The sequence below is a fragment of the Callospermophilus lateralis genome, unplaced genomic scaffold, assembly GCF_048772815.1.
Source record: "Callospermophilus lateralis isolate mCalLat2 unplaced genomic scaffold, mCalLat2.hap1 Scaffold_183, whole genome shotgun sequence".
In the NCBI taxonomy this organism is placed as follows: Eukaryota; Metazoa; Chordata; class Mammalia; order Rodentia; family Sciuridae; genus Callospermophilus; species Callospermophilus lateralis.
The window spans coordinates 2280379-2305126 of NW_027512861.1; the positions used below are offsets into that span (position 1 = coordinate 2280379).

The following is a 24748-nucleotide window of genomic DNA, read 5'->3' on the forward strand; positions in this document are numbered from 1 at the left end:
GAAGCCATTTGTGCATAGTGTGGAGAAAATGCAAAGGAAGCAGCAATGTTAACCATCTCTGTATAAATGAGGAACAGTAGGGTGTCTATATTCAGCTGCTATATCAGGATTCCAAAGCAAGCGATTCAGAATAAACATAGCCAACCCTGTGACATCACTATTGTCTTCCAAAGATTTGAGTTCACCATAAATTGTCTAAAAACAAAAAATTAAAACCTAAAGTCAGAATCATACTACCTCAAAAAAGGAATGAAACACTATTGGAGAAGAGTAGACAACAATCTTCTAAAGAACTGGTAATAGTCTATATCCTAAACAGTAAGGAAATGACATAGTCATTCAATAAATAACCCTTTAAAACTATACATATATAGTTTATGCATTTTTAAATGTTTACTTCACAAAAAAAGACAAAACTTAGAACTTAGATAAATTTTTAAGCATCTGACAAGGAGCTTTTACATTTATGTTTAAAATTTTTCCTTTAAGTTAAAGGAACATTACAGGTATATACCATTGCTGGGGGCAGTGGTATATACCTGTAATCTCATTTACTTGGAGGCTAAGGCAGGAGGAACACAAATTTGAGGCCAGCCTCAGCAACTTAGCAAGACCCAGTCTAAATAAAAAATAAAAAGTATTGGAGTAGAGTACTGCTGGATTCAATCTCCAGTACCAAAAATTTTAAAAAGTATTGAAACATTGTTCAAATTTAATTATAACCATGCAACTACAGATATCATGAAAGTATAACAGAACCCTAATTATTCAAAATTTTATAATAGTTAACAAGTACTATGTAATAATTCAAATCTGGATGACGTTTTTTAAGTAGTAGTCCATCAAATAATTGGAAAGTTGTGATTTGGCTCAGACAGTTGTAGGTACAAGGCTTGATCAATTACTAGCATTTTACAAGTCACTTAATATCATAGCTTTCACTTTGTTAGAGAAGTAAAAATAATAATACACATCTCATTGAGATTTAAAGAGACTTAAATTAGAAAATATGTTTTAAATAGCCTAGTCTTTTCATTTATAAATGTTCAAAAAATTAGTTTACTATACTATAGGTTCATTACAGCCAAGATCACATTATGTATATTTAAAAGACTACAGAAGTAGCTGGGCATGGTGGTGACACAACTGTAATCCCAAGTGGCTTGGAAGGCTGAGGCAGTTTGAGGCCAGCCTTAGCAATTAAGCAAGGCCCTAAACAAGTTAGCTAGACCTTGTCTCTAAATAAAAAATAAAAAAGGCTGTAGGTGTGGCTCAATGGTAAAGTGTTCAATCTCCAATACAAAAAAAAAGAAAGAAGAAAAAGACTATAGAAATAAATTACTCTGTAACAATATGTCAATAATAAATAATGACATGGTCTACTTATCTAATCAGTATTTCCTAGTTGACCTTATATTTTATATTGAAGATGAATCAAGCTAAACAAATAATTTTATAACTTCTATGAGTAAAACCACATTTTATTAAAGAATATTCTAAGTATATAATTGAAAAATAAACTGTTTAAAACTAAAACATATCCTCACCTCTACGCCAATTCGAAGCCACAAAGGATTATAGGATAATAGCCAGTTCAAGACTTTCTGACGTTCTCCTGAAATATAGATCAAAAGAAAGACAAGTTCAGATCACTAATTAAATAAAGAGGATAAAATTCCACAGAAAAGATATCAGTGGAAAAAAAGAATAATCACTTAAATGAAGCATATTTTCTATATGAAAAATACTTCTATTGTTAACTATACATTATTATATTTATGTATGTGAGATTTGGGGCAGAAAAGCTAAAGCAAGTAAATTTAGCTTTGAAACAAAAAATAATCTCTATCTATCTATACACACACATACACATACACACACACACGCACACACACACACACACACACAAAATGAAATCAGTGTCTGGAAGAGATAATTTTATTTTTATATTTATTGTAGCATTATTCACTGTAGCCAAGATGTGGAAACAATCTAAGTATCCACCAATGAAAGAAAGAATAAAGAAAATGGGTTGTGTCTATACACATAATGAAATACTATTCAGCCTCTAAGATGAAGGAAATATGTCTTTTTTCACAACATGGATAAGCCCGTAGGACATTATGTTAAGTGCAATAAGCCAGGAAAGGAAAAACAATCACTGTATTATCTTGCTTGCACATGTAATCTAAAAACATTGAATTCACAGAAGCAGAGAGAATGGTGGTTGCCAAGGGCTGAGGAGATGCTTATCAAAAGGGTACAAAGTTTCATTTATGCAAGATGAATAAGTTCTAGAGATTTACTGTATAGTATTGTGATTATAGTTATCAAAGCTGAATTACAAACTTGAAATCTGTTAAGAATACATCTTAAATGTCCTCAACCAACCCATCCTCCCCACAAACGTAACTATGTAAGGTGCTAGATATGTTAATCAGCTACATTGTAGTTATCATCTTACAATATATATGCATATTAACATCACACTGTATATCTTAAATATATACAATTTTTATCTGTCAATTATACTTCCTTCAATAAAACTGGGGGCAGGGACTAAATGCAAAATTTAAAAAATTAACCAGTAACCTTCTTACCAATATCTTTCCAGAGGTGTTTATCTTTTCGAACAATTAACTGCCTATTTTCAATTTCAATTTCAAGCTTTTTAATAGCTTTAACAATTTTTTCAGATGTAAATAAACAGCATGCTGTGCGGCGTAATCTATTCAACCTGCACCGTGCAGTATAAGCTCTGAGAGACATTTCATCTTTTGTAGGCGCTCTAGGAACACTTATTTTATGTTGATTCTCCGCTCCCAAAAGAAGAGTAGCAGCATTTTCTGGGTAATAAAAAAAAGGATAAATGTTTCTGGTTAAAAAACATCATAAATTCTTAAATTCAGCAATAAAATCCAACTTAAGATGATAAAAATGGAATCCATTTCCCACTCCTTCCAAGTTTTCTTCTGATTCTCTAATCTTAAAATGTAGTTGTCATCATTCACTAAGTATCTTGGGCCAATATATCTCCACAGCCTGTTAGCACTACCTGCTACCACCAACATTTAAAATATTAGCTTCTCTAATCCAGAATATTAAATGACCTTTGAACTGGCTTATTTTCCATCATTTTTATAAATTAATAAAAAAAAGTTAAGCTCCTAAAGAATGTGATTTTTGCTCAGATCCAAGATGGTAGACCAGAGGGAGGCAGCATTCTGTGTCGCTCCATGACCGGGGTCTCAGCCTGTGGGAATACTGCTTTGCTGAGAGTGATAGAGGACCCCCCATAGCTGATCCTGAGCAGGAATCACAGCCTCTTTGCCCGCAAGGCCCCAGGCCTCAGCTTTAGAAAAGGACTTCCGACTCCTGACTACTTGCTCACGCAGGTCACAAGGTGCCTTAGTGGGACCACTGGCATCAGCACCAGCGCAGAATTCCCAGACGCCGCTCCCACGAAGTACAGCTGCTACCCATGAGCAGGAACTCCAGCCGCCACTCCCACGTGGACCCCCATCTACCAATGTGAGGCTCCCTCTGTCGCTTCCATCTTGTAACTCTGCAACTACTGTCTTAGTCCCCTATTTTCAGTAGCTGGCCTGCACCTGGGGACATCAGAAGCTCTGAAAAAAAGCTGAGAGCTGCAACATTGCATGCTACAGAGCTCATCTAAACCAATCACAACACATCTCCTGGCTACCGCACCCCACCCCTCCCAACACCCCATCACAGAAAGCAGCTGCCTCCATCTTGGGTCATCTTCATCACCATCTTCAGTTGGGGCAACTACCAGTTTGGAACACCAAATAACCACGAACCCATAGTTTTCTAATTCCTCCCAATCGCCAGCAGCTGCTAACTTGGAACAGTGCAATAAAAAACAGCCCTCTATGACAGCCACCAGAGTGCAACATACAAGAACCTCTGGAGAAAGGCTCCTGATTAGGAAGTAGAAAGGGGGCGGGGAGGGAGATACACTTTAGAGACTAATTTAGAGGGCAGGAACTGTGAGGTCTACAGGTGAGATAAGGAGATAAGACCCAGCACCCACATGATAGGAGCAGATAGATGCCAAAGGAGATCCTTGAGGTGCAGTCTCCCAACTGGAGTGCCAAACCCCACTTCCAGGTGCCCTGTACACAAGACCAACCCTCACACCCTGGTAACCCCCACCATCATGAGAGCAGAGATATCAACTAAAAACAGACAACCCCACCTACTGGATGAGAAGGGAAGCAGGAAAGATTCTCATCTCCAACCAAAACAATCCTTATTTCTTCCTTTGAGATTTTTTTTCTTTCTTCTCCCTCTTTATTCTCCTGCCCTCACATCCCCAACATATGTGAAAGCAAGTACTTTGCATGAATTAGGATATTGAGGACTGGTATGACTGAATAGTATATTACTGTTGTGTTGTATATTCTTTTTTTTCTTTCTCTCCAATTTTTATTATTTTAACATTTTTAAATTTTTCTTAATATACATGTGTTTGTTTTATGTATTCTATGTCTTTCCTCTTACTTGTCTACCCCGAATTACTTCCTCTCTATTCTCCTGCTACTAACATTCTTCTTTAGATTTCTCTTTCACACATCCTAAGATTAACTCTATATCCTCATCTCATACCTCCTCAACATATCTTCCTACACCCCAGGTTCTTTGCCCACCATCAGAAACTATAAACCCTTTTACAAACCTACTGATTATATTGTAGATAATACTTGAATTTACCATTTCTGTACACTGTGACCAACCTGTAAATATCTTAATAACAAATATTTTTTTTTAGGTGGTATTTTGTTTATATTTGTTAACATTGTCCTTTCCCTCAGGAGAGGTATTGGAACCCTACAGGGGCACTATAAGCCTATGGGATAAAAATGGTAACGCCTTGGATTCACAGAGCTAAAAAGGAAGACACAAAAGCAACATGAAAAGACAAGGGAAGAAGGTGCCACAAACAAATGAAGATACCACATTATTAGAATCCATGGCCAGCACAGCAGATGAAATGACAGAGAAGGAGTTCAGGATGTATATAGTTAAAATGTTTTGTGAATTAAAGGATGATATAAGAGAGCAAATACAGGCAGCAAAAAAAAATCATCTTGACAAAGAGCTACATAAGCAAATACAGGAAGCAAAAGATTACTTCAATAGGGAGATAGAAGTTCTAAAGAAAAACCAAACAAAAATCCTTGAAATGAGAGGATAAGGATGTGGTTCAAGTGGCAGCGCGCTCACCTGGCATATGTGGGGTGCTGGGTTTGATCCTCAGCACCACATAAAAATAAAATAAAGATGTTGTGTCCACCGAAAACTAAAAAATAAATATTAAAAATTCATTCTCTCTGTCTCTCAAAAAAAAAATCCTTGAAATGAAAGAAACAAATTAAATGTTCAATTGAAAGCATCACCAACAGATTAGACCACTTGGAAGACAGGACCTCGGACAATGAAGAAAAAGTATATAATCTTGAAAAGAATGTAGATCACAAAGTTGAAAAGGGTAATAAACCATGAGCAGAACATTCAAGAAATATGGGATAGCATAAAAAGACCAAATTTAAGGCTTATTGGGATAGAGGAAGGCACAGTTCCAAAACAAAGGAATGAACGATCTATTCAATGAAATAATGCAGAAAAATTTTCAAACATAAAGAACGAATTGGAAAACCAAATTCAAGAGGTTTACAGGACATCAAATGTACAAAATCACAACAGATTCACACCAAGGTACATTATAATAAAAATGCCTAACATACAGAATAAGGAGAGAAAATTAAAAGCCACGAGAGAAAGGAATCAGATTACATATAGGGAGAACCAAGTAGGTTATGTGCAGATTTTTCAACCCAGACCCTGAAAGCTAGAAGATCCTATAACAACATATATCAAGCTTTGAAAAAAAAATGGATGCCAACTAAGAATTTTGTATCCAGCAAAACTAAGCTTTAGATTTGATGATGAAATAAAAATCGTCCATGATACACAAAAGTTAAAAGAATTACAGCTAGAAAACCTCTACTACAGAACATCCTTGGCAAACTATTTTATGAAGAGAAAATGAAAAACAACAATAAAAATCAGCAAAGGTAGATATTACACTAAAGGAAAAGCTAATCAAAGGAAAACCAAGTCAAGTTAAATAACAAAAATAAACAAAAGTAGCTGGGAATACAAATCATATCTCAATAATAACCCTGATGTTAATGGCCTAAATTCACTAATCAAAAGACATAGGCTAGCTGATTCGATTAAAAAAAAAAAAAAAAAAAAAAAAGACCGAACAATACAATATTCTGTTTCCAAGTGTCTCATTTCATAGGAAAAGACATACACAGACTGAAGGTGAAAGGTTGGGAAAAATCATACCACTCACATGGACTGCAGAAGCAAGCAGGGGTTTCCATCCTCATATCAAATAAAGTAGACTTTAGCTAAAGTTAATCAAAAGGGACAAAGAAGAACATTTCACACTGCTCAAGGGAACCATATACCAACCAGACATAACAATTTTAAATATATATGCCCCAAATAATGGAGCATTTATGTTCATCAAACAAACTCTTCTCAAGTTCAAGAGTCAAACTGACCACAACATAATAATTTTGGTGACTTTAACACACCTCTTACACCACTGGATAGGTCTTCCAAACAAAAGCTGAACAAAGAAAATATAGGACTCAATAATATACTCAATAACTTAGACTTAATTGACATATATAGAATATCTCATCCTTCAATGAGAGAATATACTTTCTTCTCTAAACACACATGGATCCTTCTCTAAAACAGACCATATATTATGCCACAAAGTAACTCTTAACAAATACAAAAAAGTAGAGATACTACCCTGTATTCTATCAGATCATACTGGAATGAAATTAGAAATCAATGATAAAATAAGAAATACAAACTATTTCAATAACTGGAGACTAAATAATATGCTAGTAAATGAACAATGGGTTGCAAAAGACATCAAGGAGGATATTAAAAAATTCTTAGAGGTAAATGAGAACACAGATACAACATATCAAAATCTCTGGAACACTATGAAAGCAGTTCTAAGAAAAGTTCATTGCATGGAGTTCATTCCTTAAAAGAAGAAAAAGTCAACAAATAAATGACTTAACATTACATCTCAAAGCCTTAGAAAAAGAACAACAAATCAACACCAAAAGCAGTAGAAGACATATTTAAGGAAATATTTAAAATCACAGCCAAAATCAATGAAATTGAAACAAAAGAAACAATTGAAAATATTAACAGAACAAAAACTTGGTTCTTCGAAAAAATAAATAAAATTAACAAACCCTCAGCCATGCTGACAAAAAGAAGGAGAGAGAAAATTCAAATTACTAATGAACGTGATGAAAAAGGAAATATCACAACAGACACTACAGGAATACAGAAGATAATTAGATATTATTTTAAAAACTTGTACTCCAATATAATAGAGAATATCAAAGGCAATGACAAATTTCTAGAGGCATATGAGTTGCCCAAGTTGAATATCACGATGATATACTCAATTTAAACAGATTAATAGAAGATGCCATCAGAAGCCTACCAACCAAAAAAAGCCCAGGACCAGATGAATACACAATTGAGTTCTAAAGAACTAATATCAATACTCTATAAATTATTCTGAAATAATTTATAAGAAATAGAAAAAGAGGGAGCGCTTCCAAATTCATTCTGTGAGGCCAATGTCACCCTCATTCCAAAACCAGGCAAAGACACATCAAAAAAATAAAACTTCAGACCAATATCTCTAATGAATATAGATGCAAAAATTCTCAATAAGATTCTGGCAAATTGATTACAAAAACATATCAAAAAGATAATGTACCAAGATCAAGTGGGTTTCATACCAGGGATGCAAGGCTGACTCAATATATGGAAATCAATAAATGTAATTCATTACATCAATAGACTTAAAGAATCATATGATCATCTCAATAGATGCAAAATAAGCATTTGACAAAATACAGTACCTATACATGTTCAAAACACTAGAAAAATAGGGATAACAGGAATATATCTCAACATCATAAAAGCTATCTATGATAAGCCTAAGCCCCAGGACAACATCATTTGAAATGGAGAAACAGTAAAGGCATTTCCTCTAAAAACTGGAACAAGACAGGGATGCCCTCTTTCACCACTTCTATTTAACATAGTTCTTGAAACACTGGTCAGAGGAATTAGATGAAAGAAATTAAAGGGATACAGATAGGAAAAGAAGAACTCAAATTAGCACTATTTGCCTATGATTCTTCTATACCTAGAAGATCCAAAAAAACTCCACCAGAAAACTAGTAAAATGAATTCAGCAAAGTACCAGGATACAAAATCAATTCCCATAAATCAAATTCATTTCTGTATATCAGTGACAAATCCTCTGAAAGAGAAATGAGAAAAACTATCCTGTTTACAATAGCTTCAAAAAAAGAATAAAATACTTGAGAATCAAAATTTAACAAAGGAGGTGTAAGACCTCTACAATGAAAACTATAGAACGCTAAAGAAAGAAATTAAAGAAGACCTTAGAAGACGGAATGATCTACCTTGTTCTTGGATAGGCAAAATTAATATTGTCAAAATGATCATACTACCAAAAGCACTATACAGATTTAATGCAATTCTAATCATAATCCCAATGATACTCCTCATAGAAATAGAAAAAGAAGTCATGAAATTCAACTGGAAAAATAATAGCAAAAGCAATCCTTAGAAAGAAGAGTGAAGCAGGTGGCATCACTATACCAGAACTTAAACCTAAACTATACTACAGAGCAATAGTAACAAAAGCAGCATGGTATTGGCACCAAAGCAATGGTACAGAATAGAGAACACAGAATCATATGATTACACTTATATTAGACAAAGGTGCCAAAAATATACATTTGAGAAAAGATAGCTTCTTCAACAAATGTTGCTGGGAAAACTGGAAATCTATATGCACCAAATGAAATTAAACCCCTATCTCTCACCATGCACAAAACTTAACTCAAAATGGATCAAGGACCTAGGAATTAAACCAGAGACTCTGCATCTAATAGAAGAAATCCTACACGTTTCTCTGGTGAATGTGAAATATGGTCTGTTTGAACACTGCAACAATGGGAAAATCACCATTTTGCATGATTACACAATGGTTTGATAACTAAAATCATTTTAGTTATCTGAAATGGATTCCTATAATTTCTATGAAGAATAGACAAAAGTTAATTTCTTTCTCTTTCAGAAAAAAATCTTTCAAATGTTTCTTAGTGTCATGCTTCTACCTTATCCCACACCCAAGTCTTCTCTTTAAGAATAAACACTGCAGTGTTTTAAAATTTCATCTGAATTGTCTCTCACAGTCCCTGTACTATGCAGTGTTCTGACCTACTCCTTAAACTAAGGTACTAACAGTGAAGTCAATACATCCAAAATGTTCAGGCCACAAAGGACTGCTTACATTGGCTGATAAAATGATAGAATGGAAGGTAAAAAGAAAAAGCAAGTTTCAGTACTTTTAGTACAGAAAATGTATTCATGTCAACCTATGTAAGAAAAATTACCTACACAATCTTAAAAACTTAAGTCAATAAATTAGTGAAATAGAACGTAATAAGTAAAGTATATTTAATTAAAGAATGACAAATCCTGTCAAATTTTGGTCTGCTAAAACAAGAGTATTATTAAATTTAAACATTAACTTAATGTTTACCTTCAGAAATACTTGTTTTTACAGTGAAGTCATCCGGAGTTAATATAAAATTTAGCCACCAAGTGAATCCTTGGTTCCTGTTTTTCCTTCCAGCGCTCATCATAAAACATGTTTTTTGCAGCAAATTGCATTGGGTGTCTAGGAATATCTAAGAATACAACTAGATTATTACATATAAAAATTTCTAGTAAATTACTGTACAATATATAGAAAAATAACTTTTTTTTTTAAACTAGTAAAACCATAATAAAAAAACTGAACAATATTTGCTTTTCACTACTTGCTACAAAGACTTGAAAACATTTTGGGTATGAAATGTGATCAAGCAAAATGATAGGGAATAAAACAAAATTCCCTGATTATTTAAAAATCCTAACCTACCATAAAGCAATTTCAGTAAAATCTGATAGAATACCTTAATTATAATTTGCATACACACTTTAAAAATTCTTCAAGGCCTTTATTCAAATTTTTTAAAAAACTCATTTCCATTTGAAATGAAATTGATGCTTCATTCCATGTCACTTTTTCAGATTAAATATAATAAACTATATTTTCAGTTTAAATATAATAAGCACTTACCTGCTTTTAATGGTTTTATGAAGGTCAAATTAGACTGTGCCACAGCAACAATGGGTTTTTATCCTTTTGTTTGTTTTAGAAATAGGTGTTTTGAATGCCATTGAATCTAAAATACATTAGAAAACAAAATTAATAGCATTAAAAAATAAAATTCCCAAAGTTGGTAGCTCATTTAAAATTAAAAGTATGGGTTCTTTATAATCATATTCATTTAGCAAATACTTAATAATTACTATGCTTCAGATACTAATATTATGAACTTAGTAGTCAATGAAACCAACATCTAGAATGTTTTTCAGACCAAAACAATACATTCAATTTTTGTCTACAGAAGTTACTGTCCAGATTTAACCACAATTGACTGTGTGCATATATTCCAGACTGTGTTAGGTTCAGGGAAAATACAGAATAGAAAGATAATTGTCACAGCCTATAGGCAGTTAAGTCTAATACAGAAAAAGTTTAAAAGGGGCATAAAAGACCTTCTGGATGAAAATATACATGTGCTAACTCCTAAAATGAATATTAAGCACAAGGGATATGGCTTGCTGACAAAACTATAACAAGGATACAACAAAGAATAAACACACATAAGAAATTACATAAAAGAAGTTGGAAGAGGAAGGGAGGAGTTCAACAATATTAATAATAGTGGCAGCTAATAATTGAATATACTATGCCAAGAGCTATTAAGTATTAATCTTTCACTCATATAATTATCACAATAAATCTATGAAAACAGTACTATAGTTATCCAAAATTTACATAATTAGGATTCTAGGGCTTAGAGGTCACATAAGTTAGGAAGCAGCAGGGGTTTGAACCTGGGTAGTCAAGTTCTAGAGCCTGCACTATTAACAAGTTTGAAGTACCCTCTATTTCAGTGACAGATTTTATTTCAAGAAATAACACCTTCATCTTTATTTTTGAAAATAGTATAAACAAGAAAATGAATGGGGTTATGACTAAAGATAAAAAACTACAAGGTAGTTATTAGCCAAGTTAGATATGATAAAACAATTTTTAACAAAGGTAGGAAACAGAGCAGAGTTGTTTTAATAGTCGAAACAATAAGTCTTAATACCAACTCACTAGAAAAGTGGTGAAGAATGAGAACAGACTGATTCCCAAGTATATAGCTTACATGATTAATAAATAGCAAGTAATTATAAAGGAAAAGGCAATAAAATTCATAGTAGCAAATACCTATAGGAGTAGCAGTTCACTCTCTCAAAAGCAGGTTTCATACCAGCATATTCTGCTACTAAATGTAAGCATCTTTCCTAATTAGAGCAAACTATAGCCCATGTGTAAAATCCAGCACAATCTTCTTTTGTATGTTCTATACGCAAAGAATAGTTTTTACATTTGTAAATGAATGGGGGGAAATGAAGTGAATAATATTTGATGACATAAAAACTACATGAAATCCAAATTTCAGTGCCTATAAATAAAAAATTATTAGAACACAGGCACATTGTTAATGGCAGAGCTAAACAGTTGTGATAGAAATATGGCCTGCATAGCCAAAAATATTATCTGAACTATGAAAGAAAAAGGGGCTGGGGTTGTATTAGGCAAGTGAAAGAGCACTTGCCTAGCATGTGTGAAGCCCTGGGTTCGATCCTCAGCACCACATAAAAATAAATAAATAAGATAAAGGTATTTAAAAAGTTATTTTTAAAAAAATCCCTAAAAAAAGGCTGCTTACTCTTGTTTTAGAGAAATCTCAAATCTATACCTATTATGAAGATAAGGAACATGATCAAGTTATAACATTTATTAAGTTATAATTTTCTTTTTATTTGAACATTTAAAACATAAAAGGGAGACTCACTTTGCAACCTTCAACAAGCTAGTCCCTCTGCATTGAAATCATTTTATTCATTAGGAAGCCTGCATTAGTACCTTATCACATTATTTGCCATTCATACAACATCTCTGCTTCTATGCTTCAATAATTCCCTGGGCAGAGCTTAATCATTAAAACTGGGAGTAGCTTGAGGATACAAATTATATTTTTTTCCTGGGAAAACAGAGCCTAAACAATGTATGAACACTTAATATGTGCTTTATTAAGGGGCCTCATTAGTGTTGAAGAAATATATCTGGAGAATTGTTTGTCAGAAGAGAAAGAAGCTAGAGCAGCTCTTAGTGAATTACTGGCTCTTCTATGGGCTCATATATCAGATACCAAATATGTACAGTTCTCTCTAAACCTAACAAAGAGGTTCAACCACGTGGTGGCCTCAAAAACAGGTATGGGTTTGAGTGTCAAAAATTCAGTGGTCTTTGTTCATTCATTCATTCACGAATTCATTCTGTTCATCATTTGTTGTATACCTTGCAGGAGACCAAAATGGATATGTTTCTTAGAATCAAATAATTTGTTATCGGATCAGAACATATCTATAAAAAACAGTAAAGCAAGAAATAGAAATAACAGGTAGGTTCAAGATGTCACATAAGCTGTAATTAGTTTCTAAGGGAATATAATTAGAGGGAAATTCATTAGAGAACAGTATTAACAAAAGTTGGTTATAGTACTTGAAATAAAGGATTGAATTAATGAGAGAAAAACAGATATGAATGTTAGTAAGAGTATACACAGACAGAATGGTGAATAAAGATATCTGGCTAAATAAACAGAGATCCTATAACTGATGACCTAAAATGACAGAATAATAATTTTGTAAATCATCTGATAATAGTAAAGCACCATTGGAGTTTCCTGAGCAAGGAAGAAAAACACCACATAGTGGAAAATCAGAAGAGTTGTTTTAATAATTATACATTGGCACAGAACTTTGAAGTCAGTGAATCCCATTGTGCCATCACTATAATCCTTGGTCGTTACCCCAAATAAAAACTTTTATTTATCTTTTCTTCCATTTAAACCCCAACAGTTTAACAAGAATGGTGAAAAAAAAACCATTTATGTTGTAGCTAGGAAAACCTAAGTTTAAACTGTGACTCTAAATATTTGGTAGCGTTTGAGAACCTGGGTCAAGTCACTGTTTTGAACATGATACGATGATGAGTGAACTAAATAAAAAGGTCATTCTAGTTAGAGAAAACAACAAACTGCAAATACCCTGAGGACACAGCATATTTGAAGTTTCAAGGACTACAAGGAAGCCAAAGTGGTAAAAAACAGTGAGCAAGGGAAAGAGAAAAGTAAGAGGCTGGAAAGTCAAAATGTCATAATTTTGATGTTATAGGGACCTGTAAATCATTGTAGGAATTTGGGCTTTCATTGCAACAGGAAGTCATTAGATGTTATGAAACTGAACAGTCCAAGCCCTAATATTTTAAAAGTAGTATGTGGGTACGCAGACTATGGAAAAGTCAAGGGTGAAAGCAAGGAGATCTGTTTGCACATCCTGCAATGACAAAGACTGGCCCAAACGGTGCCATTCAATGGTGAGTGAGAAGTGATCAGATTATGATTATATTTGAAGGAAAGAGAAAATTTGTTGGTGGACTGAGTTTAGAATCAGATCTGCATTTGAGTTTAAAAAGAAAGGATGAGAGAGAAACACAAATAAGGACAATTCCACAGCTTTGGGCCACACTATTGAGAAATAACAGATGAGATCATTAAGAGAATGAGTAAAATATAAAAATGTTTAATAACTAGCCCTCTGTAATCCAAAGTGTAAGGGAAATAAGAAACTTCCCACAAAGAAAACTGAAAGGGAGCAGTCAATGAAGAAGGAAGAAAACCAGGAGAATGAGAATGGCAAGATAAAATGTTCCAAGAAGACAGAGGTTCAAGGCTCCAAACTGTTTACAAATAGCTCAAGATGAAGACTGAGAATAGCCAGGCATGGTGATGCTTGCCTGTAATCCCAGCACTTTGGGAGGCTAAGGAAGGAGGATCATGAGTCCAAAGCCAGCCTCATCAACTAAAGGAGACCCTAAGCAACTTGGCTAGACCCTCCAAATAAAATACAGGAAAGGGATGAGGCTCAGTGGTTAAATGTACCAGGGTTCAATCCCCAATACAAAAAAAAAAAGATTGAGAAATAATCACTGGATTTACAGTGTGGAACTCACTGACCATTTATCCCTTCAGCCTATGCTCTATGCTTATGTTGCTTACATTTTCTTTTAAGCAAAACTCCTTAATAGAGTCAATGTTCCCTTTGTGATCATTCACTGAGTTATATACTGATTTGTATAATTTTTGCATATAGATTATACTTAATTAAAAGTTATTTTCTGAAGTAAAACATCATTTTGAAAGGAGCTTTATTAGTTATTTCCAATTCATCACCTAAAATTGTTGAATCCACTTCAATCAGTTTTTGCTATTTTATTGAAACTTTTCTTGTTAAGGTCAATTATAATGGGTTTATTGGATGTAATCCTTAGTAAATAGAGAAGCATCTATATTTCTACTCCCTCAGTGAAATAGGAAACGGGTCATCAGCTTGGATGAGGATCACAAAACTGACATTACCTGGGGTAGAACCCCAGCTTTATCACTGACTGACTGTAAAATGGGAAAATTACTCAAGTCTCAATGTACCTATTTGTAAAATTGTGCTATGGGTAAAAATAACATTTACTGCACATGAATGTCATAAATATTAAAAGAGGTAATAGTAAGGCACTCACAACTAGGTCTGACACATAAAAGAACTCAGTAAATGTCAGCAACTATTATCAATCATGAGACAGGAGGAAAGAGAAGTTTCAGGATAAAAGGGTGAGGTACCCTATAGCAAAGCTAATAAGCCAGGAAAATACAGCCATAAAAAGAGTTCAGGGATTACTTGGGGTTTGTAGTAATAAAGAACAACCAAGCAAGGTTCAGGCATAGAGTAGGCAAAGTTAGACTGAAATACAGTTGGAATTTGCTGCATGGACAATGAAGGGAAGGAAGCCAGGGGAAGTGCTTGTGTTGAACCATGGAATTCAAGCTGGATTAGGAAAGATAGATAGGTCAGAGATGAGGGCCATGGAAACAGTGGTGGATTAAAGAACTGTATGTGTACAGTGGGGTATAAACAATGTTGAAGTTGGGTTCTAGAGGAAATGTGGAACTTATAGAGATAGTAACTGGATATTAAGATGCTTTTAGGAAAGCATGACCTAAGGAGGTTGGAACTAAATTCCCAGAGTAGTAGAAAGATATTCGAAAATGATTTTGAAATCATAATAGTAGTAGTTTTAGAGAAAGTATAATAAGCAAGATTCAAAATTTTGAGAGTGAATCATTCTCTGCATCAAGAGAGGACAGGGGTGAGAAAGTCTGAAAAATGAGCTTTAAACTATTTTGTTTTTTTCTTTTTGCTTGTTTTTAAGGGAGAGAGGGGATATTAGTTTGGAAATAGATAAAAAATAAAAAGTAGATATTAGAAGATTCCAGCAGGAGCTCCAAAATCATAAAAGTAGGAGAGAATGCAGACAGAACTTGAGAGGGTTATAATGAAAGCACTGTTGTCAAGAGAAGGTCAGGCTGCAACAGGGTAACAAGGTAGGAGAATGTTTGCAAAGAAGTGCTAATGAAGAACAGTGAGTCCAAAGGATATAGAAGGATTTACTGAATAGGAGAAAGAAAACAGTTCCAATTGAGGGATGTTCAAATGAGAGATGTGTATATTTCTTAGGAGGCCTAGAATTCTTTCAAATTATCTGGTAAAATACATAGTGTGGGTTACTTTCCTGCGTGGATCTTGATTGTCAGAAGAGGTATTTTGGGTTAAAAGTGTGATGGGATTAATCCTGTCTGCTTCTGAGGCAGTGTGATAAAGCTGTGAATACTAGAAAAGGAAAAATATTCTTCTCTAAGAAATGGAGAACTCTAGGGACCTATCTTCATTTCCAATTAGTGGATGGACAGAGGCAAAGACAGAGTAAGCTTATCAGGATTACAGGACATGAAAAGGTCTTTCCTACAATCTTTCTGATGGTAGTATTCGGGCCAGGAACTTCACTGGGCCTTCTAGTTAGGGTGTGGACTAAGGCAAGACATGTCAAATACTTTCTTAGGGTGTAAAACTTAAGGAGGTACCAAAAATATCAAATTGAGATAAATATTTGGATATAATATTTTTTAAAAAACAGAATTATTGCAGAAAATTCATGAGTAAAATATCAAAAGTTTGGGCTGGGGTTGTGAATCAGTGGGAGAGTGCTTGCCTCACACATGTGAGGCATTGGGTTCGATTCTCAAGACCACATAAAAATAAATAAAAAATAAATAAAAGTATTGTGTCCATCTACAACTAAAAAATAAATAAATAAAATTTTAAAAAATATCCAAAGTTTAACAGACAAGATTGCAACAATTTCAGAAATTAGTCCCACACTATTTGTTCTGTCTTCCACTGAGCAATTTGACAAATGAAAAGTACAAGTTAATATAAGCTTATCAAAAGCAGATTCACTAAACCAAAACAGAAAATACACTAGAGATTTTATAAATAATACTCACCAGTTTTCTTCTTAAGGCTTAATTTCTCTCTGTTGCTAGTACGTTTTGAGATTGGTGTTGTCATCTTTATTTTTTTAACAGTTGATGTTTTCAATTCCAAGGGAGAAAAGTGGATTCTTTTGATTTTGGGTATATCCATATGTTCTATAATAGCAACCTTCACATTTGTATCTTCCATGTTTCCATCACTTTTTCTTTTACAAGCAACTAAAGCTGTCATTGAATTACTTACTTCACTTTTATAACACTCAGGTTTACTTAATACTGAATCGATAATTGGAAGATGAGAATGTAAAGCTTCTGTTTCTTTGGGGTGATCTATTACTTTTTCACATTCACCTACTGTACTGTTGAGGCATCTTTTTGCTTTTGGCTTATTAATCTGTTTGATTTTCTCTGGCAATGGTGGTCTTCCTTTTAATAACTGTGTTAGAAAGTATGGGGCATCTCTTATGTTGCTTATTATGGCTATAACGAGAAACATCCTGAACTGCAGAAAATTTAGGGTGAATTTGTTTTCTAAAATTGTAGTAACCTTGACTTCACTTCTATAGGATTTAGTTCTTCAAAATTAGGCTTGGGTGTTTTTGAACCCTGATATTCATGACTACATGGCAAAACTTCATTTTTTCTCCAGTGCTGAGGAGACCGGGCAATCTTTGAATTTTCATTTGATAATGATAATATTTTACATGTTTGCTGAGAGGTATATATATGTGCCATGTTATCTTTTACAAATTGATTTGGGGATAAAATAGGATTAACTGAATCTGACTCTAGATCCTGATTTGCTCCATAATTATCATTTACGAAAGAATCTGGACTTAAAATTGTTCTGTAAATTTCATGTATACTTTTGGATTCCAAATTCACAGACTCTGAATTATCTTTTTTAAGTGTATCTGATGAAATAAATGTCATTAACCCTACTTCATTATTAGCTGTATGACTATTACTTACAAAAGAATCTGGACTTAGAAAATTTGCTTGACTTTGCATAAAGTTTAAAGTTGAAGAACAGTTTGGGGTCAGAATAAGTTTACTATTCTCCTCACTTTGAAAGGAAGTTTTAGTTATGACTTCCTCATTAAAATTAAAATCTTTTGAAATGGTGGCATCTTCTACTTTTAACTGTTCCTCATTTTCACATGTAAGAAGAGATGAGTAGGTAGTAGACCGACGTACAGAAAGTGGCAAGCAAATTTCACCATGACATTCTTGGAAAGCAGGGCTAATAGGTGATATAGGTATTTTGTGTTCTTCAAGGGTTAAAGAACGATTTTCTGTTGGAGAACAGGCTTCATTAATACCCAAATTTTCACATGCCTGTAGTGGGCTACTAATTCTGTCAACTTTTTGAGAAACACAAAATGTTTTGTTAATGTTTTGATCATTTGAAATCTTTTTGTTATAACTTGAAGAGGCTGAATTTTTCTTTTTATTAATGGTATTCCAAAGACTCCTCTGTAAAAACAAACAAAATATACTGATGAAATTAAAAACCATTGAATATTATTTTAATAAGCAATTTATACATGTTACTTCAGGCTTGTCATCAAAATAATTTTTACACTTATGAAACATTTTCTTGAATTATAGAATGATTAAACTATTACCTTTTTCTTTTTCTGCTCTTCTGCATTTCCTAGCAATATGGCTTGATGTTTCAGAACATCATTTACAAGAAATGTCACAATCTCTCTTATTCGGCCTTCTTTCAATGGTGTCCAGTTAACAGAAATAACTAGTTTTTCTTTAGGCTACAGTCAAAAGAATACATTTAAAATGATTATGATAATATAATTAAAATAATCAAAGCATACCATACAACAACTATTATTCATGAACACTCTAAAATCCTAAAAGCATTTGGTAAGTCAAATATATTTTTCCCACCTGATCTGCTCATTTCATTATAATGAAAATAGTCACCAGCACTATCAGGGTTCATAACGACATAAAACTATAATAAAATCCAACTGGATGAGGGCTGGTGTCCTGGCTCAGTGGTAGACCTCTTGCCTTGCATGTGTGAAGCACAGGGTTCAATTCTCAACACTACATGTAAATCCATTGACAACTAAAAAAAAAAAGATCTAACTGGATGAAAGCAATAGAATAGTCTCCAGATCATTTTAATTGAGTGGTTTTAAAAAAAATTGAAATGTCTACTCCTTTATCATGTGCAGTACTTCTATTTCAAATATAATGGTCCTGTATTATAAAGATTTTGTGGAAAAAGAAACATAGAGATGATCAACTAAATTTCCTCTTTCTCACAAACTACTCTACAGTCCACATCATAAAATTGACCTTTGTTAAACAATCTGTATGTTTCAGGAACAATTACAGGTATCTCATACAACTGGTTAACTATGAAGTGACCAATGTCTAGAAACTTTGTCAAAGTCATATCGCTAATAATTAGAACCCAAGTAGTCTGGCTCCAGAGTTTAGACTTTAACATCTATCTACACCATACAGCCTGTCCAGTAGAATCTGCCAAACCCTGACATGACAAAACAACAATAACAAACAAACAAACCTTGGTTGTTTGTCAGAGGAAAAAAACATTTTTTTGTTTGAAAAGTAAATCTATATAACATCATAAGCAGTTTGTTTTAGAAAATACAAATACAGAATCTTTACTGTGTAAAACAATTTACTCTGAAAACAAGAACTTTACTTCTACATTATAACAACAACAACAACAACAAAAAGTAAAAGTATCACTATACAGAACAGAAATCTAACTTTCCATAGGAAGAAAAGCAGTCATTTATAACAAGACCAGCCAGGTTCTGAAGTGCAGATAAGCAGTGACACAGAAGGCAATGAACCTCAGATTTGAATTACTACTGCCTTATGAAGTGGTTATTAGCCATCTAGACTCCCTCAGTTAATGATTTCATGCTTTCCAAGGATCTACTCAATTAAAAGGACACATCAGTCAAAATAAGAACCAAATTTTCTCTTTTGTGGATATGGGAATGGGACTAGTATTTTGGCCAAAGCAGGCTGTAAAAGCTATGTGGGAGGTTCTTGAAACAAATGTCATAAAATTAAATTGAATGCACTCTTTGTGCCAACTATTAGTTTAAAAACACCAAAAGTATTTAAAAATACCCGGAGCATATTTTTAAATGCCTTTTTTTTGCATAAAGTTTACTTAGAATGCTGTTAAAGATAAGTAGCATGCCTTGATGCACTGTCACCGCCCAAGTAACTGAGTGCCCTAACATTATATATGTGCGTGGAAAAATGTGGGTCAAGGGCCACCACACTCTGCCTTTATTCTCTGAGGGTATTTTTGTCATTCCTTTCCCAAGCTTCATCCCTACGGAGGAAGGCGGCGGGAAGGACAGGGTAGAAAGCTCAGCCCAAGGCACGCCCCCCCCCCACGACCTACCTGCAACACGAAACAACGCTGAGACATGCTGAAGCCCAGGTCCGCGGCCGGGAAGTGGGAGATCTCCACCTCAGCCACCTCCTCCTTAGGGTTGTGCAGGACCAGGGGCAGCGTCCGCGAGGCACCCAGGCGGACATCTCCGAAGCAGGGGAAAGGGGACCTGTAGAAGTGGCTGAGGGACAGCGTCGGCGGGGAAGCCGCCTCCTCCTGGGCCACTGGTTCCTGCCGCCCCGCCTGCGGCCAGCGTTCCATAGGCCTCAGCTCCCAGCAGGTTCTCCCCACTCGCCGGTTCGCCATGGCAGCCTCAGACCCCGTCCAGGCCTCCTTCCCTACCCCCTACCAGGCTGGTCCGGAGCAGGGACCTCCAACCGAAGCTGGCCTCTTCACCACGCGGCCGTGGAAAAGGTCTGATCGAATTTACCCCGCTTTGTTTTCCAGAAGCCGACACCCTAGAAATAAAAAGGGTACCAACCCCACGAACTCGCAAACTCAAGTCACGGAGCAAAACTAGCCCTGCCTTTTGCCTCCGTTTAAATTTTTCGCCTCCGGCAATAGGCACCTCCACGCTCCGCCCACAACACCAGGGGGCAAATCAATGAGCAGCAGCTTCTGGCCAATGAAACCGCAGCGCCTCGTTTAAATGATTGCATGGGACCCGCCAGTCATTCTTTGCAGAGGAAAAGAAACGCACAGGTTTAGGATTGAAATTGCCTTTAGAGTTTGTAAACAGGTTATAATAAAAGGAAGATAGTAACAGCATTTCCACAGTAAAAGTAGGAATCATTGCGGTTGCGCGGCACAACCATGGATAAAACCGTTGAGTGGGCAAAATAGTTTGTCACTCCACTCATCTGATCCACCACGCCCAGAATTACATCCATGAACTTTACTTCCGCGGTTTTCCGGGCTGAATTGGAAAAATATAAAGACAATTAAATTGACAGTTTAGTAAACATGCTTATTTTAGTGGCTGGCCATTGCAGAAGCTCACTACATGTACACTCTGTTTCTTACCTCCAGATACTGGGAGCAATACTAGATAAATAAAAGCTAAGATTCCCAATAATCCATAAATGATGGTTTGGATAGAAAATTCTCTTGACAAACAACCACTGATTTTTATATTAATATTTTTATAATAATGATTTTAGTTCACATATTACTGTATGTCAGGAACAGTTTCAAACCCTTTACATAATTATCTCAAACTTGAATCCTACAAGATATCTCATGGGACATAATTATCATTATTTGCATTTTATAGATGAGGACTATAGAGCATACAGCTAATTAGAAAGCCAGGATATGTATCCCTAGTTTGGCCACAGTCTTGCTTTTACCCTCTAAAATGTACTTCCTCTAAAGGCAGCAGAAACTTAAAAAACAGTAATAATGTATAGATGTATGGTTACACAAAATCTATAGAAAGAAAAGACTGAGAGGAAAAACAAAATGAGGAAGATAATGTGTGAAATTATGTTCATGACACCACATTTGACCTGAGTTTGAAGAATACCTTAATATGTAAACAAAGTTGTTCAGAGGGGTAGTGCTGTGACTCAGTGGTAGAGTGCTTGCGTAGCATATGTGAGGCACCGGGTTCCATTCTCAGCACCACTAAAATAAATGAATACAATAAAGATTCATCAACATGTAAAAAAAATGTCCAGAGGATTTTTTAAAATCCTACAGTACTGATGCACAATTAATAAGAATGCTAATATGAATTACAATTATTTTCAAATGCATTATATATATATATATATATATATATTACTTATTACTGTGAATTAATTATTACTTATCAAATTAGTATTGCAAATAAATCCTCTTTATATTAAGACACTCAAATTTTGGCTTCAACTCAATGTGTTAATAGCAAAATTTTTCATATTTACTCTATGCTTCATGGGTTTCTCACAAAACAACACTGTTGGCTTATATTTAAAAAAAATAGAATGAACTGTACTGAATATTTTTTACTTGCCTCTTCCTTTCTACTCTCCAATCTTTTCCATTCTGCATTTTGCTTTAATATGCTAATCTCTATTGGCTAAACCAAAAGGTTTTCTCACTGTGTGGTTTCTCATTTGCCTCAGAAGAGGAAGGTGAGAGTAATTCTCTCTCCTAATTGCTCCTCCATGAGTGTTAGCTGGCTTTCTCAACATTAAACCTCACACATAGCTTTAGAGGTACCCTTTCCAGATGGGACTTTCCCTTCACAACTTGGACCTGAGGGTCAGAATACCATTTTATTACTAGTCCTAAGGTATTGCACTATCACTTATGATGTCCTTAGATCTGGTCACGTGTTTGCAAATAGTCCCTTTATTAAAATTTCCTTGAATTATACTAAATTGAAGTAGAGAGCTTTGTGATCCTGATTGATACAATAGTGGCCTCAGGGAATTCTACAATTGAGTTGATCATATTTGAAGAGCTCAGGCATAACCTCTTCTATGGGAAAACATCATGGTAGTCTGAGGTATGTGATGGAATCATGATTATTCAAATTATTGCTGATGGGAGCATGAAGTGTAGTATATATGGAGAGCAATTCATTCAAATATCAAGTGGCAGTGACATCTAGTTGCTATGCCAACACTTTATAAATGATTATAAAGATTATAGTGTTACTTAGTTTTGTCTGGCTACCCTAGAGAGCATACATAGGGAATAAGATGAAAATCTGTGAAACAAACAGCTAAGAACATTTTCTGAAAACAAGAGGCATCTATGAAACTCTGAGGAAGTCCCTCACTTTCTGTATTCTTAAGGAAAATATGGTCAAGAATTAAACACAAATATCTGATAGTAAATCCAAGGATTGGATAACAAATTTAACAACACTATTTAAATGCTCTACAGTGTTAATTCTTTTAGATTAGGTAAAAGGTTTTATGGAGAAGGAGGATTTCCTTGGGAATGGGTATGGTGACTATCATATTTTGGATCTGGAATGTTCATCAAACAGTCCATGAGATAGAGACATGGTCCCCAGTGAGGAGCTACTGGGAAGTAGTGGAACCTGTAAGATATGGTGTTTTGTGTGAGGTATTCAGGTCATTGGGGAGCATGCCCCGTAAAAGGAATAGTGGGACTCCCACCTCTCTCTTCCTGTCTTTTGCTCACTGATCATGAGCTGAGTTGTTTTGCTCTACCACATATTCCTGCCATGAAGTGTGACCACAGGCCCAAAGAAACAGGGCCAATTGTTCAAGGACTGGAACCTTAAAAACAAAACAAAACAAACAAACAAAAAACTGAGCCAAAATAATCCTGTTCTCTTTTTATATCTCACAATCTATTATGGTGGCAGAAGGCTGACTAACAGTGACATTTGGAGAATTGACAAGGCTGAGAACTGTAATCCTCTTTATTTCTATAAACTTCCCTTTCCAGCAGAGGCAGCCTCCTTCACCCTATGTCAATTTGAGGGCTTCCTTATTTTCTAAGAATTGCACCTGGAGCAGGGACTCACAAAGTCAATGTCAATTTTCAGCATTTTCCCCTCCCCACGATCCCTTATTAACTCAGATTGCAAAAAATAAAACATGGGCAGAAAAAGTAAATGTGACAACTACTGTGAGAGAAAATAACCTGTACTGCATTCCAAAAGAGTTACAATATTTTGATAGTCAAAAGTGGATTATAATGGTATTAAACCAAGGGGAAAAATCTTAAGAAACAATCAGAAATAATTGTCATGGGTACACTTTGCCATTTAATGCATTGGAACAATAGTTTTACCGGTTGGCTTTACTACTTGTGATTCATTGATTGAAAGTTGAACTCAGTAGTGGTTTACAGTGAGTTATCTACCTTTTTTTTTTGTAGAATAAAAATTCCAAAGGTTTAGGAACATGGAAATGTTGTAGAACATCTATAAGTGCAACCTAGTCACCCCTAAACATACATATTCCCCCCCACCTCAGAATCCTTCCTTCAACTGAGGCTTTAAGAAATGCATTGCTGTGAGACTCGAGCATTCTTGAAAACACATATGAAGAATAGCATCCTGTTCTCTATATGACAGAAATGATGATAGAGGATGCTACAATGAAAACAAAGTGGATGATAGGACCCACAAGTGGCCAAGACTTGTTGGTACTTAACACAGCAGGTGTGATAGAACTTACCATAATATGCCAAGGTCTAAATGGTAGAGGTATGGATTTGTGGCAGTAGCTAATTGATAGAAAATCCCTAGAAATAAGATAAGCAGTGGATTATGCTGCTGCTTGAAATATAAATGTGTGTGTGTGTGTGTGTGTGTGTGTGTGTGTGTAAATTACAACATCTATGAAGGAAAAACTGAAGTTAGTATTGTGGCGATTTAGAGCCTCTTGCCCAGACACAAACTACTTGACTAAGGAAAGGTCTTGCACCTATGAGGAAGAACCATTCAAAATGAATGTAAGTATATGTCCTAAATCATCATTTAAACTTTCCTGAGAGAGAACTGCAGCCATTTATCACTGTGACTATGGATGGAGGAGAGAGGAATAACCAGACTGTGCACTGGTTATGAAGTGATGGCTCTATCTTTCTGATACACTTCACAAAATTTAAATGCTACCATGGA

General features: G+C 34.9%; 1 pseudogene; it reads right to left on the reverse strand.

Moving 5' to 3' along the window:
• LOC143637777 (abnormal spindle-like microcephaly-associated protein) overlaps window positions 1-20460 on the reverse strand; it is a 48366-nt pseudogene extending 27906 nt beyond the window's left edge.
• Window positions 20461-24748: the final 4288 nt, after the last annotated feature.